We start from the raw sequence: 24882 nt of genomic DNA, 5'->3' as shown, positions 1-24882 counted from the left end.
AAGAGAGAGTGAACTAATTGTGTTGCTGCAAGATTATGATCAGAAGAGACTTGAAATGTTAGGTAGTTCAGAAAAACTGTAGTTAAGCAGGTGTAGTCAGACAGAAGTAGCATTGTAATATGCATAGTTTTTTCACTGAAAGATTTCATTTAGCTTTCTAGCTGTTAAACACAATGGAAATAGACGTGTAGAAGTAAAAAGAAATTAGAAAGGAATACTTGAAAGAAACTAACAATCCCCTATCGGATATGTAGAAAAAAGAATAAAACAGTGTACTTAGTGATCAAACCCACAACCAGGTAAAATGATTCTAACCCAGAAGTATCAATACTTACACGTGGCTGAGACTGGGCAGGAAACGGTGAACTTAAATATCAAAGGCATAGAAAATTTTCTACTATTTGGTCATGCAAGCTACCATAAACCACTGAAAGACAAACGAATGCCTTCTGTGTCATTGCTTCTAACTGCCACTGCAACATTTTTATATCCGTTGTAGAGTTTATGAAGTCTAGAATTTCACTTTTTAGTATTTTGGAGATAAACTTAAGAGGATAAAGATCTGTGAGCATTCACTGTGTGATTTCATCTCATGTTTCAAATTAATTAATTTCTCTTTTTAAATGTCAGGCCAAATTACCTGCTAACCTGCTCTTATGTGGATTTGACTCCACTGATTTTTTTTATGACTCCCATAATTTATACTAGTTATATATTAGTGAAGTCCTACCTGATACAAGAACAGATCTCTCTATTTTTTTTTCCCATTTGGCTTGCTCCTTTGTCATAAACTACATTGGCCAGCCACAGAAGGAGTATCACAAAAACCATCACTGTCTTTTCCCAGATGCATAGAAAAGAAAATGTGTCTTTGTGTCTTTATAATTGATAAAGATAAAAGGTGCTTGCATCTGAATCCTTGGGAAAATTTCTTCAAGTTGTTTTAAAGCCAATAAAAATTCATAAAGCTTCTCAAAATGTGTCATAGAAATTCAGTATACCTAATGGTAACTGTCTTTCAGAACATATAACAGTAAAATGACTTGCCCAAGGTCAAAGTGGATCAACAGTTTCAGCGTGGATCAAATCCTATGAGCTCTTGTTTTAGTTCTTTGCTTTTGCTATGAAGCTGTTTTCTATTTCTTTAGCTATGACAATTTAAAGCCAGTCAAATACTTGTGCATATTTCATCTTTTCTTCTATAATGTCTTCAAAATTATTTATTTTGTGAAATAGAATGAAACAACCTCTGTCTCAATTTGTTTGATTTCATTCTTCTTCAAGCACGTCCTGATTCCAGGTCATAGGCTCGTTGTAGATTATCTTGCCCATGCTTTTCTTCCCATTCACGGTTTGATGCTGCGAAGGTAGGGGGAATTAGCAGTCTTCTGCAGCAGCTGTTTCATCCACTGAAGACATGGACTGTGCATTACTGGCTTTTAGAGTGAATTAAGTGCCCTTTGACCTATTGCTCATGTGTCAGTAAAAGAAGCTGATACAGCTGTTTCTCAGAGGACAGCAAATGTATCAACAAAACACTTTGTTGAGAGAGCTGCATTGCACACATCTAGGCTCTGTACCTAGATGTGGCGAATGAAGGCTATTTTGGGTTGACAAATATATAATAACTCAAGCAGAGATTTGTAAAAAGCAAAGTTTGTTCTGCACGTCTTGAATCTTTTCAATGTTTTGGGCCTAGGAAAAGCTGGGATTGTTTTAGGTCAAGGAAACAAGATTTGCAATGTTTTCTCTTGCAGGCAGACTTTCAGAAGGATTTTAGGATCCCTCCGTTGTGAGACTGTCCTGAAACACTCCTTTCTCTGTTTCTCTTTTCTGTCCGTGCTTCTTTGTTTATTGAACTAAATTAACTGTTTAAAAATTATCATCAGTGCGTATTTCTGCAAGTCTTATGGGTATGAGTGGTGAGTGGTGGGCATGCACTGAAACTTGGCATGTGAAAGTTCTTACACTTGCATACTTAGTTTTTAGTAGTCACACCAAGGTGAACAGGAAGTGTTACCATCCAAAAAGCTGCCTTTGTGTTTACCAGTATTGTTGTATTCCTACCAATAGCTGGGATATTTCTTGTGTAAGTCAGAGCTCTGTTGCCATTAGTTTCCTTTCTTATTTGATTACATTCACTTTTGGCCATCAGAGGCCTGGACATAAACCTACTCCTGAAAAGAGCTATACTTAAAGGATGAGAAACCCTGAAACGAATTAGTTCAACATTAAAAATGTGTGTATTTGTAGGAAAATGGATGAGTAAGAGGGATTTCTAGACAAACTGTTACATCCTAATCATACTGTAAAGTATTATCAATAGCTAATACAAGAACTATTAACAATTCAATGCTATGTGATGTATTTTCAATGAAAGACAAGAAGTGTGAGTGTCTGACAAATACTTCAATGATGGAAATAATATTTGATTCTCTTGGCATGCCTTTGAATAACTGTTTTAAACAAATCACTTCAAACTTAAATGATTTTTTATTACTATTTAAGGATTCTGCAAAAATCCAGATCCCATTTTTGGATCACATTTAAATGCAGAATCTCTTAAATCAGCTTAAATTTGTAGGTATGAACAGACTCTTTGATTTATGTGTTTTTGCAGACACGTTTTAATCTCTGAATTTTTAATACATTAGAAGGTGTGCATTTAGCAAAGAAAATATCTTGTAAGGAGATATAAGGTGTTTTTTAAGCATATAGTTAGTAAACAGTGGTAACAAGGAAATGTATTTCCATTCCCACTTTCCTACAGGCATGGTACAATATTGTAAACCAAAGTCGTTTTATCCTGTAGTACTGACTATTGAAAACTACAAGAATTCAGTATGTTTCAGCTGGGAGTTATTATAAATCAGCTACTGTTAAATGCGATAGCTTAACCTTTTTGAAAATCTTATTTGTACTCCCCAGAGCCTGTGGTGCCAATTTAGAGTAATTGTTGAACAACAACCATGCATATTTTCAAGCAAATTAAGTTCAAGCTGTACAGACTGAAACAGAATTCTTCAAAAGTGTTTGGACAACAGAAATTTTTCACTTTACTGCAATTTTTTATGTTTCAAATGGAAGGTCACATTTCACCTGATCACTGCTGTTTCGTGGCATAAACGGTTTTGATATAGCCCATCACCTTTCAAGACTTCTTTGGATAAAAGCTTTAAAAATTAGGAAAGCTGTCCAGAGAACAGAGCCTCTTAATCCTGAGGGCTTTCTCTGGTTCAGAGAACAGCTGAATATATAGAAATTTCAAAAACACATGGAAGGCAGAATAAAGACCAAAGCATATGTCATGCTGAACAGTACATAGCATAGCAATTCTGATCTATACTGCACCCTGGGATCTATATAAGTGTATATCTGGGAAGAAAGAGTGAACAGACACATGCCTGGGGTGATAGTTTTAGCTCTCTCAATTTAGACATAGCCAATGTTTGCCTATCATTTTCTCTGATATTATGGGAAGTTGCAGGATTCATTTAATATCTCAAAAAATACAATAATGATTGTATTGATTTGACAATTTTATCCCCTAGTAAAGCTATTTAAATTATGTTGTTGAATATGATATCACGAGGCTATTGTAACATATAGTTAAAGTGTGTTCTGATTCATGGAAAGGGAGTTAAATCCTCTTTCCTGACCATCAGAAATCATTGTGTGGCTCTCGTGTGGAACCATTCTGGGCTTTAGGGCAGGAACAGTGATGAAGCTGGTAAATAAAGTGGGCAAAGAGCAGATAATCCTTTGAAACACGAAAGGAAGACAGAGTATATTCATATTATGAAATATGTTTGGCTGAAGTTCTTCTCATGGAATTTCATTTTGTTCCTAAATGTCCAGGTTATATTTGTGTTGTGGGTTTTATTTGTTTTTAGCAATGTGTTTGGCTATATGGAATGATTTAGTGCTATATCCTCTCCAGGAAGCAGTTCAGGTGAGAAACCATAAACATCAGCATTGGATGATGTGTAGCTGCCACTACATATTTGTGCTGTTTGTCTGAAGGGTACAAAATAATGAATTTTTGGTGAAAATACCTAAATATAAGCCATAATAAGCAGTGTTAAATATGTTATTTAAAATCAAGAAAATCGATTGAGCAGAATAAAGCAGACAAAATGAACATGCATTTTGTAACAACTGAAGATGAATGGATTTCCAGTTGAAATGGTAATATTAACATTTTAGGAAATAAGGGAGTAAAAAGATATATGGTTGGTGGAAATTTATAGGGTATGGAATGTACTTTATATTAGTCAAATATAATATAGGAATCATTATTAATTCTGTAAAAGACATTGTCACTACATTTTAGAATGTAGTTTTAACTATTAGAACAAGAGAGTTATAAAGTATTCTTCAGAATGATCTGCTGAAAACACAGCAGGTAGGTAACATTTCCTAAAAGTATCCCTCAACTTGCAAATAAGATGTGAGTGTTCATTTCTGTGCATACTGCCATCAGAAAGAATGTATTTTCTCTTCTTGAAATGCTGTAATAGAAGTTGCTGTTATCTCACAGGTCATTTGAGAATGATGAAACTGGTAATTTCTTGAAATGACTTCTTACAGTGACTGAAGGCTGTAGTCTCTTCAGTTGACTTCTGTTGCCATCAGGAGAGCAACACACATCATAGTGCGGTACACCTTTCCTGAGAGTTCATAACTACTTACCAGTTCCATTTATTCTGGAGAGGTTATGGATGATGTTTTTGAATGCTGCACCTCTGGTTCATCACAAACATTGAGTTGAAATTCTTTGTTTGTTTATGTTTTATAACAGAACTGTCAGCTGCCTTCCTCTTTGCTTTTGACATGCAACATTAACATAGTTTTTGTGGTATATGTTGCCAAACAAGTAGTTTTGAAAATAGATGCTGACTGGATAGCCAGTGAAGCTAACAGATGGTTTTGTAACACATTCTTTTGCATCACTAAAAAAGAAAAATAGATTCTCTTGAGCTTTTTTTCTATCAGCAGACTAGCTCTATGACAAACAATAGATCCTGCTGGTTCTTAGTCAGTTGAAAAAATACATTGTCTGTCTATAGAAGACAAGGAGAAAGACAAATTTCCTAGGAAACAGAGCCGTAGGTGATATCTGCTCTCTTAGTCTAACAGTGTTTCTAAAAAGAAAAATTGAAGAGCATATGCCTTCAGAACACCTATGTTATTGCAACACTATGTTGTTAACGCTTTTTTTATTTGTTGATTTGAAATAGTGATTATCCCTAATCATGGCCTGCTCATAATTGATCGTTGTCAGCTCACAGATGGCAGATGATTTTGAAAAATTTTATTTATACAAATTCTGTTTGGATACATTTACATTTTCTATACTTTATTGCCTTTTCAGCCTTCAGAAAAAGGAAATGATTTCCTTCAGAAAGGAAATGTATACAAAACAGGATTTTTTCTTTTTAGAACCTTGATTTCATTTGCTGTTCATAGCCTGTGGCATGAACAGTTAGCTACTGTGTAATGAACATAACAGTAACAAATCTAGATCAGCAAAAAGAGAAGATGTGAAAATTCCTAAAAACATATTTTTTCCTATACCAGCCTTATGAAGTGACCACTTAGCAGTAGCCTTCTATAAATGAGTGTCTGATGTAGAGAGCTTTGAGAATACTTTCTACCCACTTTGCATAGCTGTTGTAAAGCTCTTCAGTGACAAAATAGATTTGTCATCTGATGTTCTACTATGTGAAATCTTTGTGAAATAAGCCTGTCCAGTTACTTAAGTGTGCTCAGTCTTGAATTGAAGTTTACCAAGTCTAAGTTTCTCAGTTACATAGTAAATCATTTAACTATGGCTTGAGCAATGCAAAATATAGGCTTTTACTTTTGTATGTACTTTAGATAGAAAAAAAAAATCATATTTTTTGAAACTTTTTCTGCTCTTATTAAATACTGTAAGAGAAGTTGCAAACTTGGATTAAAAACAAACAACAACAATGCCAAATTTAAACTCATTGGGAATCAATTCTCTATCCCAAAATGTGGACTCCACCATTGACTCTGAGGATGGGATAAAGACTTTAATAAGCAGGATAATCTATACACTCAAACTCTGATCCTAAGGAGATGGATGACTTTCAGTTGATTAAAACATCCATTTGTTGGTGTTACTAGCTTGTTAAAGCTGCCTTTCACTAAGGTAAAAGTGCTTTTAAAAAGTACTATTTTAACAAGCCCACCCTGTTTATTTATGTAGACTTGGTCAGTGAGCTTCATCCATGTATCAGCATAAATTGACAGAGTCAAGTGCAATGCACGGCAAGATGTCTGTATTGATTGACAGACTCAGCCTGCAAAGCTATTATGAGCATGCAGTGAATTTCCTTTGCAGTAACTGATTGGCATCTTTGCAGCCATAAGCAGCTTGATGAGGGCTAATATGGGTAGGGAAGAGGTTCCAGCATGTCCTTGATGATATAGGTCTAGAATCTATTGATTTTGAAATGGAAATGACAATTACAGTGTGTTGTATGTGTACTATGTATAGCAGATAAGGGAGCTACATTCTGCCACCTTCTGTGTGGAAGATTCAAGTCTCTCCTCCTTATTTTGCTATTCATTCTCTGCAGGTTTCTTGTTCTGTTCTGGGAACAAATTTTGATAGTAAAAAGATGTCAATTCAAGAGAAAAAAAATCAACTTTCACGTTGTAACAGACAAATATTCAGAATGTAATGTTTGTAGTAGAGATATAAACATACACATGCTTTTCTGGTAGAGATGTTGTTGCAAAAAAAGAAAGCTGCATCTAAGTATTAATGTGGTTTATTTTGCTTTGAGGAAAAAGAAAAAATATTTAAGCCCTGAGTTCTGAATTTTTCAAATTATTATTTTATTTTTTAGTTTGATATTGTTTCTCATTCTTCAAATTGTTTTTTTTGTTAAAGAGAAAATTCAAGACCAAAATAAAATAGAACATATGAATTTTTCAAAATATTTTTCTAATAATAAAATTTTATGTTCCAAATTGAAAACAAACAAAAAATAACTATCTGGAAACCTTTAAATCTACAGTAAACCAATTTTCTTTTAAAAAAGTTGTCTTTGTAGTTATAATAGTTTCTGCAATATCTCCATTAAAACGGGAAAAAAAAAACTTGCATTTTTAAGAGCTTGCATTTCAGAAATAGTTTTCTAGATAAATCACACCTGTATCATTATGCATGCACTCATATAGTAGCCTTTTCAAAATTCCTTCAAAGTTAGGTTAATTTCTAAACGGCAATTCATTGTCTCAGCTTTATAGATCTGGTCTGCTGATCAGCAGAGACGTGTGCTATTTCGTGTCACTACCCATGTTTTTCTCCTCCTTTCCACATTTGTCCACCACAGGAATAATGAATGTCTTTGACATACTGAATGCATCCTTCTATTTCAACAAGAATTTCAGTAGTTGTTCTAAAGGAGCAAAACTGTACCACTCCATATTAACTAGGAGTCCACAAAACAAAACTTCCAAAGCTACAATTGATTCAGATCCCCTGTTTTTGACTGAGGTTCACTCATTTCTCCTTCAAGTTAAAACTTTGTTTTGGGGAAGGGGAGTGGAGGGGTGGCAACCACCATCCCTGTATATAAAAAGAATATAATCCTTAATTGCTAATCAGGAAGAGGAGACTCTTGAAGGAGATATCAGTGAAGAATAAATACTGTGCAATAATAAATGCACTTAAAAATAACATTGCCTAAGTGATGCAAAGGGAAAAGAAAAACATCATTAGGAGACTAATCAAGGAGATTCGTGATTGTGTTTTTTTTCTAAATATGATAAGTAATGTTAACATTCATACTTCTTTTCTTTTGATGCCACTTTGAACTGAGCACAGCACTTCATACATTGTACAAAATATATCCCATTAACCTTTTTTCCCTTGATAGAAAACCAAAATGATCCTTAGCCTCCTCATAACCTCTGCCAAATATTAGTTTTGCCACAGAAGCTTGCATTTCACAGGCTTGGCCCCATTTCAGATAATTGACCCTAAAGAACTTTCCTCAGAGAGTCTAATTTACTTGAGAACATTCCGCCATAGGTTTTGTGAAAAACTAAGAGATCAATACTCACATGACTCATTTTTCCAGAATCTCAGAATACTGTAACCTTTAAAGAGGAGATAATTCTTGTTTAAAAAAAAAAAAAAAGTGCTAGTGATAAAGATCTTTGATTCTTCTAAGAAGAAGAATCATGTTTAAAACTATTAGGAAATTATACTGACATGTAATGTGAGAAAATTGTGAGAAAAGGAAGTTGTCCAAGGAATAGCTCACTATTTGCTGAAAGTTATTCCTGCGAGGAATATGACAGTTCAAATCATCTTATAGTATTCTACATACATCTCAGTTGTCTAAATATCATGATAGTATCAAACATACATCTTTTTACTCATTTTTATGTGGTGCAAATTTAACTTGTCATCTTGTACTATACTAACAATAGGAAATTAGGTATCTAGTCCTGCAATAACTGTTTTTGTTGTCTTTTTTTTTTTCCTTCTACACTACCCATGAAATCCACCTTGCAACTTCCAGCTCTACCGTTCCTTCCTGTTGCACACCACCTTGATGGGGTAAAGAAGGGAGTGTTAGGGAGTTGAGATAGCTACTGCCATATCTCTCAGAACAACTTGTTACATTTTTCTTATTATTTAGAAAGAGCTGCAGAAGTAGTCTGGGACATCCTGCAGTGTCGCAGCTGCTTATTACTCAAAAATTAATATGACATAAATTATTTCCTGCTTTAAATATGTCTTTGGTTGGCAGTCTGGGAAACTGAAATTAGTTCTTTTTATTTTGGCTTCCACCTTCATATGGAAAGTTCTGTCACATTGGCAGTTACTGGCTTTTAAAATAGGAAAGTATTACAATCCTATTGCCAGACTTTCAGTCATTTTTGCAAAATGAAGTAGACATTGTTTTATACTGAAATTTTTTGAGGATCTCCCATAATGTCAAGATTAATTCAGCTGGTAAATGTTTCACCTGAACCTTTGCAGAAGTTAAGATTCTGATTTCAAAATAGAAGTTATAATAATTGGAATTTACCCTTTGAGTTATGTATTGCTATTCTCATCTGCTAAGGTGCAGACTTGTTTTTCAGAAAAAAAAGAAAAAGCCCTTAAAATAGTCTATTTAACACCTTCTCTTCTCCCTCCTCCCCCCATAACCCACTGACTTCGCAACACTTATGGCAAACTTGAACAAAATATTACTAGCAAAATGCACCTTTATTTTCTCACAGGTAAAAACAAAAACCAGTCAATATCAACAACAACAAAAAAAAAAACCACCATGACTTTCTGCATATAAACAAATACTAAAAGTATCTCCTCCTTATTGCTTCTTGTTGCTTAATGTCTGTCTACAATCCATTTATTATCTTTCCATCTTAATCCATTTGTTAATCTCATTTTATTACATCTTTCTTATTAAGAAAGTGAGAATGCAGTGAGATATTACTCACTGCTTTATTCTCAGTATCGGTATAGTGACCAACATCATGGGAGTTAACCTGGCTGAATACTAAATTACTCATCAAACCTGTGCTACTAGTGAATGACTGAATGCATATTCAGTTGCCACCATCCAATTTTTATATCAGCTAAGGCAAAAGTCCCACAGATGACAGGCTCATTCACTATGCAGCCCTAATTCATCCCTGGAGCACTGTCTGTCCTACACAAAATGTAATTAAGTAATTAAAAATTGTATCAAAATGTATACACATGGGGGTACAGGGAATTAAAAATGCACAGTCAGTGTTAATTCTAGCATTTCTTCATTTTTCAGTGCTTGACTTTGCAGGCTTAATGATCTTTCAACAGAGTTTTTGCATGTAACTCACTATATTTGTTAAAAAGTAAGTTGAAAGTAACTCAGAATGGCTATCATGGGGGGCTGGTTTGGAGGCCTATGAAGCTACTGTTTAGAGGGGTTGAAATCCTTAAATCAATGGTTTCAATTCAGTTAACAAGGTCTATAAACGGTAAAAGTTGTAAATTGTGACCCCTTATGAAGATCAGCCACAAGAGCTGTAGTTTGCCAGGGGCTTCTTCACTACTTGCAGATATGAAATGACATTATGTAAGGACTGTAACTATTTTTCTAGATCTTCTGTGTTTCTGGTCTCCTCTTCCCTTTGTGCCATGTCTGGGTACCCTACACTCTATTGGTCTTCTATTTCCTGAACTTCAGAGTTCCTGTTCTGTTTTTTAACATGTATGGTTAATAATTTTAATGTTATTCATGATGATATTAGTAAATTTAATGCATTTTTTCCTTTGTCCTCTAATATTTTAATCTGACCATAGCTATGTATGCCAGTGGTTCAGATCTCCTCTGACTTCGAAGTTGTGTGAAATCCTCAGATGGGGACTAAGACCTGACTTAAAATGAATGGCATAGGTGACAATCAGTACAAGAATATATAGAAGTACATGGTAGGAAGCTAATTAAAAACTGTTTTTATTTACAGAATTGATATGGCAAAGTGGAAAGTGATGAACACTTTATCACTATGAAATCTATAATCTTAATTTTGGTAAATATAATACAGTAGAACTACAGAGACTTCAGTGAAATTCATAATCAAAGAAACACACCTACATGCATTGTTGTGGCAATATTGCAAGCATCAGACAACAACACATCAGAGAGATTTGGACATAAGGTGAAACCATTTTTGCCTTTTTCTTTTTCAATATAATTACTGTATTCCTCATATATGCTAGTATTAAAAAGAGAAAATATTTATATTTCATGTCCTTCTAAATGCATTTGAATTATTTTCCTATCCTTTAATTCTGCCTTTGAAGCACAATATCTGACCTTGCTGTCCAGTAGAATTATAGTTTAAGTGAAAACCCTTGCAATTTTTCATGGATCCCCACAGGCTTTCAGTTAGAACTATATGTCAGTATATATTACAAGCTGCAACTGCTGTGTAGTCCATCAGCATAGTGACATTGGAAACTGCTTTTAATTTGAAACTCTCTTTTAAATAAGTGATTACACTTGATTTATAATCTATTGAATCATTAATTGCAAACAATACCAGTATTGTCTTTGGAAAATTTTGTAGTTTACTGTGGAGCACAATAAATGTCTACATGAATATGCAAGTCTGAAACTCCTAGAGAAAGAGGTATGGTTTACAGAATAACAATAAAATTGTAATAATTATGATGTCAACAAAATATTTGTGTATATAGCCTTTCATGCATATAGTCTAAAACGTTGGAGAAAAAAGCTCTTTTTTGTTAAAATAAATATTGTTTTCCCAACTTAGGACTTCCTTTATAGGTTTTGAAACCTGTAATAGTCCTCAGGGGAGACAGCACAGTTCTTGAAACATGAGTCTAAGGCCTGTAGTGATGTTGAAAGGAATAACAGACAGATGCCTCTTTGTACATTTGAGTGTAATGATGTTTAAAGGAAAATGAAATGTTTAAATGGTCCCTGGTTGTCTTTTTGACATATTCAGATTGTAGCCAGCTCTGCAGGGAGATTTAGCTGTCTATTCTGTCAGACAGAAGGCTGGGGACTATACAAAAGTTAGAAGCCACAGAGTAAATTTGCTTCTTCAACTACATGATAAATTCTGTTCACAAGAAAATTCTGCATTTCATTTTTAGTTTTAAATGTGCGCTTTCTTTTCTGTACCCATCCTGCCAGACTGAGCAGATAGTTTCTCAGCTGGAGGCTGCTATCAACGCAAAGTTCAAAACACTGATCCCAGAAATGGGCAGACGACATTAAAGATATGACATTGAACCTAATTCTAGAAGGGAATTTACAATCTAATGACTCCCAGGGGTAAAATTTGGGTTTAAAACCAAAACAAACAAACACACACACACGTAAATAAACAGAATCTGAGCATTTATGTTTAAGAGTAAAGAAGTGAGAATTAAGACTAAAAAAATGGGAATTATTCTGTACTGTTTCTAGGCTTGCTATAGTGAAGGACCTGGATGCTTCCCTCCTACAAAGGGATACAAAAGCAGCACCAAACTTCCACCTCTGCATGTTACAGTAACAATGCAACACTTGAAAGGCATTATAATAATGAATGTACATTTCTTTTATGTAAATTGTACATTAGTTGTATGTCAATTGGCTGAACAATTAGCATGTATCTCTGCCATGGCATTAAAAATGTGATGGCTCCTGAAACATTCATCATTTCTCTGGAAATGAATAAGTTAACTTGCTCCAAATAACATCTGGTTCAGAAAATTTGCAGGTAAGAGCTGCATGTTTGGGGGTAAGACCTTGTGTGGCAACAGTGAACAGAACATATGAAAGACATTGGTTATAATTTTATGTGCTTATTTTAAGGCTAAAGAAGAGTGAGTGGGATGTTAAGTACAAAAATAAAACACCCGTCTCAGAAACTGTCTCAAAGTTACTAAGCTGCACATTGTAGTTGGGATAGTTCTACTTGGAGAAGTATCACTAAATCCTTGTTCTTCTCTTATATTTTTACTCTAAGTAGCTGCTGCCAAGTTAGCTTTATACATTTTAATTTTTTGTTTCTGAAAGCCACAGCAGATATGTGTATGGAACAGCACGCATTGGTTTAAGTAACTAAAATAACAGAAATTTTATTTTGAAGTTAAAAGGTGTCTTTTTTTTTCCTCTCTCAAAAGAATGCTACTTTACAACTAGCTACATAACCATTAGTTGATGATGAGTCAATATTCCTAAAAGAGACATAGGTCAGTATTTTTCAGTCTTTGAGGGAATATTCTGAAATTACAAATGTTTTAAATGTTTAGGTGTTTAAGGTCAGGCTTTACAGGGATTTTCTTCAATTAAGAGATTACAGTTTACTTAGTGACTACAATAAAATAGTCCTGTGCAAGGGCAAAAAGAAGAAATTCTACTAATGAGAAACAAAGCAAAACATTGTTTTGTTATAAGAACAGCTAAGGACAAGATCGTAGTAGTAAACTTGCTAAGAAATTTTGGTTGTTTGTCTCAACATTCAATACAGCTGCATTGTCTGCTACCTAATTCATGATTGATTCACACCATTTATGTTCAACTTTTGAATTTTCAGTGTTTTATACAGAAAAAGTTTGACGAGCACTATAAGAGCAAATCAAAGTTAGAAAAATCTTAGAATGGTTTCTGTTAGCTACAAGTGTCAGCTGAGCATTACCTACCTTTGCATTTTTTATTGTGCATAGGCTAAACTGACTGTGAAGTGGGATTTTTCTTCTTAATGATAAGGCAGGTTAAATAGTGTCTGTTCTGGAATGGTTACAATCTTTAGCTTGTTGGCAAGCAGAGTTTCCAGTTCTGCCTGAAAATGAAAGGAACTAGGGTTTGCCAATTAAATCAAGCAGCTGTTTTGCAGACACTATTGCTAATAGCTATCAACTAAACTCAAAATTGTTACTCTGGATTGTTTAATGAACTGCTTTTTAATACATAGTAAAGGCTAACCTCTGTATCTCAATTTGTTGAGTAAGCAGAAAGGGTTATTTAAAGGTGCATCACCATTCAAACTTCTATAGCATCACAAGAAGAGCCTGTGCCAATGAAGCACAAGACCTTTAGACTTTCTTTCTTTACATTATATGAATTTATAAGCATCATGGAGAGAGTAGTGCTATTTAAATTGATTTTGACTGTGCATGACAAAAATCACTGTGCTCTGATGCTATACAGTGGGTGTATTTTTCTCTCTAAGAAGGTATTTTATGCATGTTATGTAAAATGGCAGCTTGTATTCTTCTGAGTTAACTGCACAATATTCATGATGAAACCAAAATCCATATATATATATATATATATGGATATGTCAAAGCATGATTTCTGGTATTGTTTCTCCATTGTAGAGAAGGCCTTCTTTAAGTCAGCTCTTCTCTGAGAATAAGCATAAAGAAATGAAACACCAAAACTATCTCTGCTTCAAGCACTAGAAATAACTGGTTCAGTGCTCTGCAAAAGCGTTTCTTGCATAGGTGTACGTTATAGGAAATTTAGCTCCCTTAATACTGCTGTTTCTAATAATCTTTTTGCTTCTCAGCTGGTGGCTCTTTAGGATCCAGGTAAATCGGGTTACAATTAGTCACTGTCTTCCAAACCTAGATATCAATAGTAAGGATCTTTGTTACTCAGTAATATGTATGTCCACAGATATTACTTTTCTAGTCGTAACTGTAGACCTTCTGCAACATCTAAACATGCTAAATGGGACTATTCTATCTTGCTAAGATTTGACTGTTCAGAAAATGAAAGTATCTCAACAATGTGGTAAAAATAATTTTATATTTTAGATCATAAATGTTCAGGGAAACAGGAGATAGAGCTTCAACACAATAAGGAAGTACATGGAAGGTGAAAGAAGGGAGGGGTTACCCAAGAGGTAACTGTCTGGACATGCAAGAATGGAGCTAGGAAAATCAAAGTTCTGCTAGTCTTGAAACTACGAATGGAGGGTGACACTAAATGCTTCTGTTTAGTACTAAGAGAAAGGTGAAGGAAAATGTATATTAGTTGCTCAATGTGATAAGTGACTTGGTTATAAAGGACATGGAAGAAGTTGTGCTATGAGGAGAATCTGCAGGAATTTGGTTTGTTCAGCATGGGGAAGATAGGGTCCAAGAGCTGATTTCCACACAGTCCTATCAGGTAGCTGTAGAAAAAACAAGAAGATGAAGCCAAACCCTTCTCAGAGGTGCACAATGAACATAATCTGTAATAAAGGTTTTGAAGAAGACATAAAGGGTGTTTGTGGTTTCTGTGTTTGTATTCTCATTTTTGTATTATTTTTATTTTTTTCCCCAAGACTCCTGGCAAACACAGGAACATGTGGCTCAACAAGCTGTTGAATGTCCATCCTTGGAGATATTCAGAACTTGAGTAGTTATGGTCTTGAGCAACCTGGGAGCAAAAGAGATGACTTAAATGGCCTTTGGAGATCCTTTCTAACATGAATTCCATTTTTGTGATTATAATGTGGACTTGCTAAATCCTTCTAGAGTTATGGAGATTCTTTTTAGTGACTTCTGTTTGTAATCAAAATTGTCCTGTGAAGTGACTCAAAAAGAATGCAAGTGAAAAAGCTCTGGTTATACAGGGGAGGTGTTGGAGCATTTAGAATTGGTTTCAGTTTTTGTCTCATACCAACACGTATTACTTCTTCAGATATGAGCTGGCTAATAGTAGTACTCAAGTGTTCAGTCCGATATTTTTCTGAGTTTCAAAAGAAAATTTCTGGGTCAGTGAAACTGCCTACAGAGAGCATCCCTTTCCCACAGCTAATTTTTAATTTTGAGTTTAAAAGGTCTAAATGTGTTTCTATTGATTTACCTCCCCTCATCTTACGGATACCTCTTACATCAACTTAAACTGCAGTTAGCCTTGCTTGCTATATTTCTATGGTTAAGCTTTGCCTTAAAGATACAGAGTCTAGAAATTAAATTTTTTTCTCTCAATTTTGAAATTCAGTCGGTCAAGCAACTGTGTGCAATGAGAACAGCTTTCATTTTTTCCTTGTTATAATCTAGGTCTTATGCATCTCTGAAATGCAATAAAAAGTGAAAAATATAAATACTTGTAAGAAGTTTCTTTCCTTATTACTAGCTGACATCTGCCTGAGGAAAGGGGAGGAAAAAAAAAGAAAGGAAAAATTAAGGAAATTTCAATAGACTTGTTACAATCAGTATTCTGTGTTTTTCCTGTTACTGTTTTGTTTTATGATTTAATCAGATTAAAGAAATTACATTTATATGTGGATTGGGGTGGGAGGAGGTGGGAGGGTTAGGAGAAATGCTCAAACCAACCGCCCCCCCCCCCCCCCCCCCCCCCCCCAAAAAAAAAATAAAAAATAAAAAGATGCAAACTGTTCTGACTTTACAGATGGCTGTTTTTCTTAATTATATGGATAACAGTTTAGAAATACATAATTGGTCATGCTTGATAAGTAATAGCAGTTTTTCCAAGATAAACAAATGCTTGCATTTTTCATACTTAATCAGTGAGTTTGTGTGCAAAAATGACCAAATGTATCATCTATTCTAAGCCTCCTATGTTATTTTGTAATAAACCACCATCTGTACTTTGATTTTATGGAATCTATGTGTGATGACCACAGAATCTGATTAAATGGCAGATGGTTTGGGGAAAGAAACTAATTATTTATTTTTAGGTAAACTACAAAAGCTCACTTCATTAATTTAGAGACGTCCCCAAAACAAGTTTATTTTGCTTTCATCTGGTAGGTAGTGCTCTGAATACTCTGCTGTCTTATTCTTGCTTTCCAGTATCTTCCAAGCTCAGACTTTACTGGATGGGTATATTCAGCTTGTGATGCTGTGTATTTATATTTCTACACCATATATTTTCATACTGCTTCTATTCTGTTTATTTTATCAAGTACTTTAGTTTTATTGAACAACCTTGTCTGTTATGGTAAAGGTATTAATTTAGGTGTATGCTGAAAGCTTGGCAATTTTATCTGTTTTGCTAGATACTAGTTTTATGGAACTTTTATAACACTGGGATTTGACCCAGTGAGTAAATATGCTCAAAATAACTGCTCATTACTAGCTTTTTTCTTTTTGGTGAATGCTTCTTCTTTCACATAAGTAGTATTTTTGGCTTTTGACGTTCAGGTAATTTTTGCAGAGTGTAAAAACTTTTCCACAGGGAAAAGTCTGATCCATTCTCCCTTTCCCTTTGGAAGTGCTCCGGACATGTCTCTGAGCCAAACTGGGCACATACTGTGCACATCTGATTTTAACCATGTGTGATTTAAAACCATTTATGTAGGAAGGTAGTGAGGAATACTTAATGGAATCCAAAATCTCGCCTTGTCATATTTCTCAATAACTTCTCCATTTAGAAAAAGTCTTAGACATATCAAAGGAAATAATCTGAGAGATGACCGCCTCTCTACTATTCCCCTCCCAGGCAATTGTCCCAGCTCCTAGAAAAATAGAATATTTTTAGTGAAATTGGGAAGATATTCAGCAGGAAGTTTTCAGCTACTAGGAAAAACATACGCTGACCTTAAAGTCACTTATGCTAACTTTCTACTCATTTTTTTCTAGTCTTTCCTCCTGATCATTCTCAGTTTAACCTTCAAGGGTACCTGTATCTTAACTGTTCTCCTTAGATTGCTCCAAGCATGCTGCCTACTTCTGGCATACTTGTCATGCTTTCAGGGAAAACAGCTGATGCTGGAATAGGTGTTAACAAGATTCCATGCGATTAAAACTTGTGGTCAGTGGAGATGCCCAAATGAGTATAATCTTGGCATGAATAATCATTAGAATGTAACAAGAATGTAGTTTTCTCCACTGTCATGAGCTAATTTAAGCTGGCTCAGATAGTGTGAAATGACAAGATTAGAGTAGATATTACCAGATTTAGAGCAACTTCCAGTTGGGCTGAGTTTTGAGAAGCAGTCTATTTCCAGGCTAGCATCTGCTCTTGTATCTGTGCTGTACAGATCCAGTTTTAGTAATATTGTATATAAAAAAGGGGATAAAACTGTCATTGAAGATATTATCAAAATAGTTATGGCAGTAGCTGGGGATGTTTCATTCTGTACTGGTTGTAGAGAGATATATATATATATATGTATAATTTTTTTCCTTGGTTAGTTTCTAGTTTATTGCTAGAATGTAGTTGATTTAATTGGATATTTAAAGCTCCAAATAATTGATGGGGTAGTGCCTGTTACTAAAGAATGGAAGAAATATTAATTACACTCCATAACTGCTCTAGCTCTTGAGGAGTGGCCAGTCTGAGCTGCAGGTGAGAATGTCCCCTTTTGAGTGAGTGAGGATTGAGGCACCAGAAGAAGAAATGTTCCTAGTATCTTTGTCCACCTGTGCACTTCTTTCCTATTGCCCTGGGGCAAGGAGAAAGAACATGAGAAAGAACTTCTTCACGATGAGGGTGACGAAGCACTGGAACAGGCTGCCCAGGGAGGTTGTCGAGTCTCCTTCTCTGGAGATATTCAAGGCCTGTCTGGATGCCTACCTGGGCAGCCTGCTCTTAAAGAACCTGTTTTGGCAGGGGGGTTGGACCCGATGATCTTTCGAGGTCCCTTCCAACCCCTACAATTCTGTGATTCTGTGAAGGAGGCCTCTAGATCTAGGAAAGATGCCCAGCGACAGGACACAGAATCACACAAAGAATCACACAGAATCGTCCAGGTTGGAAGAGACCTCTGAGATCAGGACAAGAGGCAATGGGCACAAACTGAAGCACAGGAAATTCTGGCTGAATATGAGTGGGCACATCTTTACTGTAAGGGTGACAGAGCATTGGATCAGGTTGCCCAGAGAGACTGTGGAGTCTCCTTCTCTGGAGATATTCAAAACCTGCCTGGATGCTGTCCTGCACAATGTGCTCTAGGTGATCCTGCTCAGCAGGGGGGTTGGACTACATGATCTTCAGAGGTCCCTTCCAACCTTGATGTTTTTGTGATTCTGTGTGCTTGGAAAGATTTGCTTCAGGCAAATACTCAGAAAAATAGAAATACATCTAATTGAACTTTATGACCTTAATAAATTTTGAGAAGTGGCTTGAATTATTTTAAAGAGAATAGGCTCTCTCCCAGGATCATGGTACCTACTGTTCCAGGTCATGCTAGAACAGCTACAAACATAAGCTTTGTTGTGGTATTTCAACATTTTTACTTCCAATCTCAGCTTGAATCAGGGAGTATAAATGTATGCAAAATGGAAATGAGGTATTAAAAAACATATGGTTTTCTTGTTTGTTTGAATGTTCTTAAAATTCATTTTGGACTTCTTTCAACTTCTGCTAGAATTTGCATTACTTGTTATTACATAAAAGTATGCATTTTTCTCCTTTGCAGATATATCAAAAATATATGACAAAAATATGGAATAAAATATTATAATGGAATATATAACAGTATATACCCACTATATATAATATATATATAACAACAACAAAAAAATTTTATGCCAAGCAAAAACTACTTAGATATTAAAAAATATATGCTGAACTCTCACAATGTGGAATTCAGTATTTCCCACATCAAAGAAAGTAAAAGAAAACAGTACAAGAATAAATAGTTGCAAAGTTGGAGGACAGAAATAAGATGGAAGGAGAAAAACCACATAAGATAATCTGCAATAAACATATTGTAGGCTGATTCATATGAAGAATGAATTTCATTAAATTACTGGCGCTTTCTTCATATATAAGGCTACTTGCAAATGGTTGTAGATTTGAAATCCAAGATGTGTATACGTTATATTCTATTAGTAACTTGAAAGGAGTTTCAGAAATGTAATGGTTACTCTTTTAAATCTTGGGATTTGATAAACTTCTTCCAAGTGGCTTAAAACCATTGAACATGATTTAGATTTTTATCAAAGCTTGGAATACTAAGGAAAATGCCAGAGGACTGAGCAAAAACACTGTTGTGCTAGTATACACTAGAAAAGCTTAAACCTGATCAACATGATAAAGATTGAACAATTAGCTTGAATTGTGGGGTTGCCTTATGGAAATACTCTTTTAAGATGTAATAAATAAAGGGAAATTAGTGTGATTAATATCCATCACTGCTTGGAGGGGTGATTTCTGTTTGATTTATTTGTTTATATTTTTGATGAGATTGTAAGTGAACAGATGTAAAGGTGTTGGTATTGACTTCTGCAAATTATTTGAGTTACTCTTGCATGATATTTTGATTAAAAAATAATCAACATTATAGGAAATCAATATGCCTACATTAAGAGGTTTTTCATAGGTTTTATAATAGGAAATCTTCCTCCATCAGTGTGTTTCTAGATAGATCCCTCAAAAATTTACTCTTAACCCAATTAAATCTATCATCTTCCGCATTAATCCATAGGATAGATTAAAAAAAAAAAATCACTTGTAATGTTTGTTCATGACATTGAAACTGATGGAACAAAGAGCAAAAATACACATGTACAGACTGAAATATATTCTTTGAAAATACAAACTCAGTTAATATCACCAAACGCAGTCATATAACTTAAACTTTAGTAACCATTTCTATGTGATAAGGACATTTATAAAATAGAAAAGATTGAGGGCATAACATTTTTATTTGCATGTATATAATCAATGAATATATACATTTTATGATAGATGCTGTAACTAACATAAGCTTTAGGAGCACGAGCATGTCACATGGAAGACATTAGGTACATTATAGGTAAGACAGTTACTGAATACTTAATCTGGCATCCCCAGCTTTGAAATGAGACAGAAAACTCAAAAAGTGATTACAGAAAACCTTTAAAACCTGGGGGGGGGGGGGGGGGGGGAAATCCTTAGCGACTGTTTCAAATGTATAGATATGTTTAGTATCCCAAAGCAAGTTAAGAATTTGCCTTATCAGTGAATGATAATGTTGATATATTTATGGATAGAAATTTCAATAAGTTAATGAGAATTGAGGAATGGGAGGCAGTGTATGAAAAAACTTGAAATTCAAAGGTGATTTTCCCTTGGGAAATGACACTAGAAATCAACAACTACTTAAATGTGGAGAGAAAAAATAGTCTGGGGTGAAATAGGGATGCAAGGAATATTTAAAAGTCTTTAAGAGTTTGTATGTTTCTAAATTATAGTCTTAAGATAAAATATACATCATCAAATACATAGAAAATATTGTGTGATGTAGCTGAGCAATGTTAAAGTTTTTAGGTTCTAATTGATATATGTTCTTAGTTGGTAAAAAAAATAAATCATAATGCAAACAAAAAAAAACCAAAAACACAACTCTTCTGAAAATAGGAAATAAGAGAGAATAAGATGTACTCAGAAGGTAAAGACGACATAATGGCCTTCTGTTTTTTTTTCAAGAACTTAGAAAAAATATTAAAATATCGCTTAGCCCAAATGAAAGTACAGTTACAGATCAGAATCAAAATTGTATTGAGCATAAAGAACACATTTCGGCAAAGAAAGAAATCTTGACCCAAGTCACTTTAGATCACTTGCAGTAAGTTATATTCTGCAGTGAACAAATGTTTGTGAACTTGAAATGCATGTTTCCTTGAAAGTGACTCTAATTTCCTGTTTGTTGTTTGATTTTTAGTTTGAAGCTTTTTTTACAAAAAGTCCTTTCTACTTAGGTTGCCTGATATTTTCATGTGATGAAAATAAATAAGAGCTAAAATGTGAATGAATTCTGGTTTTATGCCAAATACTTAATGTCAAATACTTAATACATGTGAATTTGCCTGCAAGTGTAAATTTAAAAAAAAAAAAAAAAGCATTCACACACTTTTTCCTTTTGCCATTAGTGTTTGTCCCTTTCCAATATCTTCAAGAAAGTAGGAAGAGATTCTGAACTGAGGCCCCCACAGCACAGGGAGATGGCACAAGCCAAGTTTGTCAGCTGCACAGAAGGAAGCCAGAACACCACATACCTGTCTCTGAGACACCCATGAAGAGATAGGAGCTGACAAGAAAATCCAATAGGGTTAAATTCCTGATTTCATCAATATCATTCAATTAAATCAACACAATCTCTCTCTCTCTCTCTCAAAATTATCTTTTAAATAACTATTTTTTTAATTTTTCAACAGGGAAGATATACTACTTGCATCAGCTGTACCCTCCTTGGAACAGGGTGAAAGCCACTTAATAAGGTAAGTGCAATTTTTCTAATAGAATATTTTTGTCCCTCAGAAGAAGAAGTTGACTGTCTGACTATCACAGGAACTATAGGTCCGTAGTCCATGGCAGTTAATTGGTCCTTGGCAACTTTTTGTTGTTTCATTAAAGGAAAGACCAGCAGTTGCTGTCTTTTCTTTCATCTAGTCATACTGGTGTCACACTGTTATGTTGCTATTCATGACTTTATATATTTTAAAATATTTTAACTGATCTGCAGAAGCAGAAACTTCAGAGATATGACGACTCCCAAACTAGCCGATTGTTTAGCATAGAAGGAGATTTCCAAATCTTCTAAAATAGAAGGAGATTTCCAAAAATAAATAAATAAATAATCAAACGTTCTGATCCAAAACAAATATATCTGTATGCCAAAGCTCATAAACCCTGCCTTAAGCAGTGGAGGATGCTATGTTTCATCATATTTTGTGGTGAGCAGGGATCTTAATTCTGTTTTTGTCAGTGGTTTATCCCTTGTGTTTTCACAAGTGATATGTGAGTATTAATTACATGATTACATCATGCATTGCATTGCATCCATAATATGATGCTGCCTCTCGTTTGTCTGTGAAAAGAGTTGACAGTGCAAGCTTTGTAGGTTTCCCCTATTTTCAGGGTTGCCATATTATACTCCTCATTTTCCCCACTCTGACAAGAGTTGTTCTAGATTGTTAAGGTCTTGATACGACCCTCCTTTCTTGCTGTTAATGTTCATGTGATAGTGTCCCAAATGTTGTTTTCAGGCTGAGAAATTTTCCTGTGTGTCTTAAAGAGACTGTGCCTAAAAATAGAAGAAAAAAAAAGGAATTTTTTTTTCACTTTTTCTGAATGTTAGAATCACAAATCACACATGCTATTTTTTCTCCTAATTCTTATTTCTGTAGAGAGTAAATAATAAATCAGTAGACATCCCTGGCAGATTTTTAGTGGTACATGTTGTCGTCAAAGTTTCACTGAGTTCACTGGAGCAATGACAGCCTACCTAGATGATGATCTGTTCCCACTAATAGAAACATGACAGGCTGCTGTAGCTGATATGCTCATTTTTCTACTGCTGTTCACTCTGAGCAAACATGGCTTACAAGAGCTTGGGTAAAAATGTTCTTTAGGTCAATTACAGCTATTTGTTATAGTGGGATTCAGCAGCTGAAGCACAGGTGTGTAGTGAGTGACATTGCAGCTCCTGGTGTTCAAGATATCCATGTCAGGATGGCCAAAATGCCACAGGGCTGACAAGAAGCCCATATCCTTCCTGTAAGGCACATAGAGCGGAGACAGAATACACTCTACAGTATCTAAAATGTTGCTTAGATTCATCTAAAAGATAATTTGGTATAAAAACCTTTCTGTTCTCATATTTTTTTCTGCAATTTCTCTATTTTCATAAGCTATCTGTTCTGTGAAAAACAAACAAGGAAAAAAAAGCAATAGAAATGAAGGTTGAAAATTAAAATAAAAATAAAATAAAGAGCAGTAAAATGAAAGAAAGAACAAAACACCACACAAGCCAACGGACTTTGGCCTCTCCAACCCCTACAAAAGGTGTTCAAGATTCCAGAAAGTCAGGAATTTGAAAAGGTATTTCAGGGAAAGTATTTCCTATCTGCAAACCTGAAATGTATGTTATCACAGCCCTGCTTTTTCAGTTAATATGTAAAATCAGTTTTTGAAAAGTCAGTGGAAGACTGCTATCATTTTATTATTTTCTAGTATCTGAATATAGTTTCTTGATTCAATATTCCTGTTACTATGCTCATTTTGTACTGCTTTGCAATATTGAATAGCTGCTCTCAGACCATTTTAATTTTATTTATTTTTTAATCCCGTGTGTGTGTTTGTTTCCCAACATTTTTTTTTAAGAGAGAATTTGTCTTGGACCAAAAAATTGCCTCTGAAAACTATCAAGTCTTGTTAAAAAAGAAGTTCTGAATTCTCCTAATCAGAAAGTATGTTCTGTCCTATATACTTGTTGCTTAATATAAACAAAAACAAATGTATCTGTTGTCTGAACCAGTCATTGTCTGAACCTGACGTTGTCTTGATGATATTTTCATACTTCATTTTGTACTTTCATACATCTCTGTGCTTTCAAACATTGTCTGTACTTTCCGATGTATTTTGTATGTTCTGGCAATTAAGGTTCAAGGTCATTCTGAAATTCTGCTCAGCACATCACAGAACTTGTGTAGTGAATAATTTCCTCTTACTACTTATATGAATTTATTTTCAAAATTGTCTTGTAAAACCTAATTCTATATTTATATATATGTATAAAAGAAACAGTGTATTACAAATACATTTTGATACTGTATATCAAATGAGAAGTATACGTGCCTGGATTTTACATTTATGAAAGCCCTGCTTAATAAGGTAATTTGGACAAGGATTGTTTCTTACTAATGGTTTGTGCTAGCCTAGTACAATTTGTCCTGGTCTTTGGCTTGTCTATGAAGGTGCTACTGCAATACAAATAAGTAATAATGGCATTTTAAAGCTACTTGTCTTGCTGAACTTAACCTATAACATCTCATTTCTTTAGACATAAGGCCAAGTTCTTGTGCACTAAATCAAGTCTTCCTCTCATTTGAACCTTTTTAAAATTCTACATGCAGATTGCAAGTTAAGTCATTGCAAGGGCATATCCCAGCCTTTCAGGCATTTGAAGGAACACAAGGGAATAAAGGGAAGCTTGGTGATTGCCCTGATATACTTTTATTTACTGATCTCCTGTTTAGTGCACTTAATTTATGTCAGATAAATCACTTGAATTCCTTTCAAAGATCAAGTGAGGAAAATGTCATAGCATTAAGCATAAGTATCCATTTTATTCCTAAAGGTCTTGTTGTCCCTAGGTACATGCATATAGAAGGATCCTTGAGACAAGCACATGCCTTTTATTTTGAACACTTGTTTTCTGATTTTTACAATATTCTGACCTTTTTGTTTATATTTGGCATCAAGTTACACATGTGAAGATTAGCTGCTTTGGTTAAAACAAAAGTTGTTGGGATGAACACGTGAAAAAGAGAAGTTTGTATCTGTTCAGGTGAAAATGTAGATTTTTTCTATATCTTCAAGACTGAAGTCACCAGGTGGTGCTATTACATAGTTTTGCAAGGTTCTCCTCTGTAATTTGTTTAATTCTCTTTCAAAGAAACGCTGTATAGACCATTTGCTTTACAGTGGAGAG

General features: G+C 34.6%; 1 long non-coding RNA gene across 2 annotated transcripts in view; it reads left to right on the top strand.

The window, feature by feature from the left end:
- The window catches only part of LOC125184113 (uncharacterized), a 301133-nt gene that overhangs the window by 250817 nt on the left and 25434 nt on the right, over positions 1-24882 (top strand). For both annotated transcript variants that reach the window (XR_010831122.1, XR_010831123.1), the window contains one exon: positions 21605-21667. This is a non-coding gene — a long non-coding RNA (uncharacterized lncRNA). The remainder of the gene's footprint in view (positions 1-21604; positions 21668-24882) is intronic.

Source organism: Anser cygnoides, chromosome 4 (assembly GCF_040182565.1).
Source record: "Anser cygnoides isolate HZ-2024a breed goose chromosome 4, Taihu_goose_T2T_genome, whole genome shotgun sequence".
Lineage (NCBI taxonomy): Eukaryota > Metazoa > Chordata > Aves > Anseriformes > Anatidae > Anser > Anser cygnoides.
This window is presented reverse-complemented; position numbering and strand designations above follow the sequence as displayed.